The sequence below is a fragment of the Rutidosis leptorrhynchoides genome, chromosome 7 (genome assembly GCF_046630445.1).
Source record: "Rutidosis leptorrhynchoides isolate AG116_Rl617_1_P2 chromosome 7, CSIRO_AGI_Rlap_v1, whole genome shotgun sequence".
NCBI lineage: Eukaryota > Viridiplantae > Streptophyta > Magnoliopsida > Asterales > Asteraceae > Rutidosis > Rutidosis leptorrhynchoides.
This window is the reverse complement of record NC_092339.1, coordinates 50,355,740-50,360,221: the sequence shown is the minus strand read 5'-3', so window position 1 is coordinate 50,360,221 and position 4,482 is coordinate 50,355,740.

Here is a 4,482-nt window from a genome sequence, read left to right as displayed (position 1 = left end):
AAGAAACTAAAACTTAAAAAGGCGTCGCAAAATTCTAAAGCACCTAAATCTTAGTCTAAAGAAAAAGCACTTAAGGAATTCTACGGCAAAGACTAAAAATCTAGAAGTAAAAATAACTATGGCAAAAACTAAGTTTAAAACTAAATATGAGCTAAAAATACAAATATTACGCTAAAACAATTAAAAAGGGACAAAATATAAAAATATACAAAAAGTTATAAAAAGTACAATTTTTATAAAAATATTATTTTTATATTATGTATTTATTAAAACTACTAATTTTATAAATTAATTAAACTAATTAATACTAAATACATAAATTAAATAAAAAGTAAAAGTAATAATAAAACTAATAATAATAATAATAATAATTAGGGTTAAATAATAATAATAATTAATAATTATCCGTAATTAATGCTGAATTAGGGTTTTGTCGCCTGTCAGAAAATCTCCGCGAGTCGCGGTATTCGATGCAGCAAACCCCGCGAGTCGCGGGGTTCAGAAATTCAACTGACAGGTTAAAAAATTCGACGCGTTTTTCTTTATTTATTTTTTTTTATTTTCTGTTTTCTGTTTTTATATAAATAAAAGATATTTAAATAAAACTTATATTTTTATAAACTAAAATAAAAATAAAGAAACTTATAAAACTTAAATATTTAACAAAATCTTAAAAATATACAAATTTTTGTTTTTCTTTTTATATTTTTGAATATTTAAAACGTATTTTTATAAAAACGAATTTTAATAAAAGTTAACTAAAATTTTTTTATTTTTTTTATATATATAGCGTTGCGCTTCCGGCGTTTAAGAGATTCCCCGGCAGCGGCGCCAAAAATACTTGATGTTTCGCTAGGGGTATATAAAATAGTTATTAATTTTAGCAGAAAATACTATTAAATACGATACAATTTTACACAAGATATTTATAGAATGGATATACTTAAACCTTGCTACAACACTTATAGGCAGTGTACCTAATCGTACAGTAGTGTAGTTTTTAGTAAGTCCGGTTCGTTCCACAGGGAAATCTTTAAACAGAGTTTAACGCTATATTAGTTTACTTTTATAAAAATACAAATATATATATAAGTAATATTATTATTATAAAGGGGGGGGGGGGGGGGGGTTTACCGTTTAATGACCGGTTTGTCGATTTTAAAACTTTAGTCGCAGTTAAAACCAAATGTAAAATATTAAAAATAAATACAAGACTTAAATTAAAGCATAAAGTAAATAACGATAATGAAATTGCGAATAATAAAAGTGCGATAAAATAAACTTGCGATAATTAAAAAGTACGATAATTAAAAGTGCAATTAAATAAAATAACAATAAAAATGCGATAATTAGAAGTGCAATTAAATATAAAATAAAGGAAATTAAATATGAAATAAAAGAATTATGCTTATTTAAACTTCCGTAATCATGATGTTTGACGTGTTGATTTTAGTTTTATGCCCATGAGTTAATTGTCCTTTGTCCTGGATTATTTAATATGTCCGTCTGGTTTTTGTCCATAACAGTCCATCAGTCATAAATATAAAGTGCGAGTGTCCTCGTCAAATTATTCTTATACCCGAAGTTAAATATTCCAACTAATTGGGGACTTAAGGTGTAACAAGATTTTAATACTTTGTTTAATAATTACACCAGGATGTCGACTGAGTGTAACCCAAGGTTTTAATATTTTGTTATCAATTATACCAAGTGTCCTTGTACATAATTTCACCCCTGTTTTAATTATTCTAGTGGCTATTAATCCATTCCCGTGTCCGGTTAAATGAACGATTATTCGTACATATAAATACCCCGCCCATCGTGTCCGATTGAGTGTATATAGTAATTTATAGGGACGCCCAATTGTAAATCTTTATATTAACATTAACAAACTATCATTTAGTTAAACAAATATAAAGCCCATTAATAGCCCATAGTCTAATTTCCACAAGTGTCGTTCTTTTGTCCAAACCCCAATTATGGTACAAAGCCCAATTACCCAATTTTAGTAATTAGCCCAACATCATGATTACTTCGTTTTAAATAAGCATAATAATAACTTAGCTACGAGACATTGATGTAAAAAGGTTGAACATAACTTACAATGATTAAAAATAGCGTAGCGTTACACGGACAGAATTTCGACTTACACCCTTACAATATTCGCTAACATACCCTTATTATTAGAATTATAATTAAGATTAAAATATAAATTATAAATATATATATATATATATATATATATATATATATATATATATATATATATATATATATATATATATATATATTTTACGTATATATGAGAGAAAAGAGAAAGATAGATGATGAAAATGATCAGAATTCGGTTGGCTTTATAGGCAGTTTTAAATTTTGGGGCTCCGCGACTCGCGGTGAAATACTCTTCAAACTCCGCGAGTCGCGGAGAATGAAATTACAGCTCACAACTTTGGAGTCTTTCTCTGCCGACGGTTTTTATTTATAAATATAATATATATATAATTAATATAATTAATTATATATTATATTATATTTATATACATAGTTAACTTGTAATTTTTAGTCCGTTGCGTCGAGCGTTGAGAGTTGACTCTGGTCCCGGTTCCGGATTTTCGAACGTCCTTGCGTACAATTTTATATTTTGTACTTTGCGTTTTGAATCTTGTACTCTTGTAATTTCGAGACGTTTCTTATCAATAATTGGAACCTCTTTGATTGTCTTTTGTACTTTTGAGCTTTTTGGTCGTTTGCGTCTTCAATTCGTCGAATCTGTCTTTTGTCTTCACCTTTTATTATTTAAACGAATATTACTTGTAAATAGAACAATTGCAACTAAAAGCTTGTCTTTCTTGAGGAATAATGCTATGAAATATATGTTCGTTTTTAGCATTATCAGTATGACAAAGTATATGTATAACCGTAGGCACCCGGTAACTAGACTTAACGTTTATAACCCCCTGAAAGTACACTTGGCGAGTGCGTATGTTCACGAAGCATTAAACACCCGTTAAATGCTAGCGCGACTAGCCCGAGTGGGGATGTCAAACCCTATGGATCCATATCTAAGATTCGCGTTCACCGGTTCAAAAACTAATGACTAAACGTTACCGTGCTAAGGGGAATGTTTATGCCGTTGTATAACCCACACACATATAAAGTTTAAGTACTCGTGCCTAGCATGTAAAACGTAAAAAGCGCATGTATTCTCAGTCCCAAAAATAGTAAAGGTGCTAAAAAGGGATGCTATAACTCACAGTGAATAAGCAATACAAGTTGATACGAAAGTGTGCAAGTAGAAAGTCGGTCCGAAAGGTCGTCAATCTAAATAAAAGGTTACTAGGTCAGTAGGTTGTCTTTATAAGTTCTAATAGTTCATAAAATAAGTTTAAGTGTCATCATCATCATCATCATTCATCATCATAAAAGCTAAGTAAGTTAATCAAGTATAGTGGTCAAAACAATAGGCTGAATTGAATCAGATGCTACGACCTCTACATAAATCGAAAAGACACAAAATCAGTGGCCATGGCTCCGTATGGGAGTCCTCTAGTTTCTGACCAATTTCTAGACTCAAACTTGTCTTAGTTTGACCGAGGTGACGATCTAAGTGCGAGTAGGTCCGAATTTTCAGCACAACATTACAAAGGAGTATTGACTTTCGGAAGGCCATAGATCCTAAAACGTAACTCGGATTAAGACGAGGTCTAAACGGAAAATCATCTAATCGAAACGAACTAACTGAAAATCAACTTTCCAGTAGCCCAGGTAGTCTGATCAGATACGAAAAACAGTAGGTAAGGTGCTCCGGTGAGGTTCTTAGTACTTGATGCTCATCACGGTTCTCATCCTTGATGCTTGTATCTTCAAGTGTACAACTCGTTGATGGTTTAGCATCACCATGACTAAGATTCCACAATAAATACACAATATGTTAAGACCAAGTAAGAACACAACCCATTTATGAGTCTTAGATGGATGATGAACCAAGGTTACATCATATCCTTAGTCTTAACACAATTACAAGTCACAATTACCACTAAAGCTACAAACTTTACATCAATCAAGCAAGTATAAACATAATCTAAGTCAAATGAGGTGATGGAACCCTAAGCTAGAGAGCTTGGATCCATTTCACACAAGTTTCAAGGTTACAAAGCTAGAAAACTTAAACCTTTGAGTGTTCTTGAAGATCTTGAAGCATAAAGCTTGGATCTTGAAGATACATGAAGATTACAAACAAAAGTTTGAATCTTTTTCACAAAACAACATGATCAAAGCAAAAAGAACTTAGATCTAACAAAAAGATATGAAGATTCAAGCTAGAAAGCTTGCATCTTAATTGTTCTTGAAGATCTTGAAGCATAAAGCTTGGATCTTGAAGATACATGAAGATTACAAACAAAAGTTTGAATCTTTTCAACAAAACAACATGAATAAAGCATAAAAGGAATATATCTACAAAGTTGATGAAGATTTAAGCTA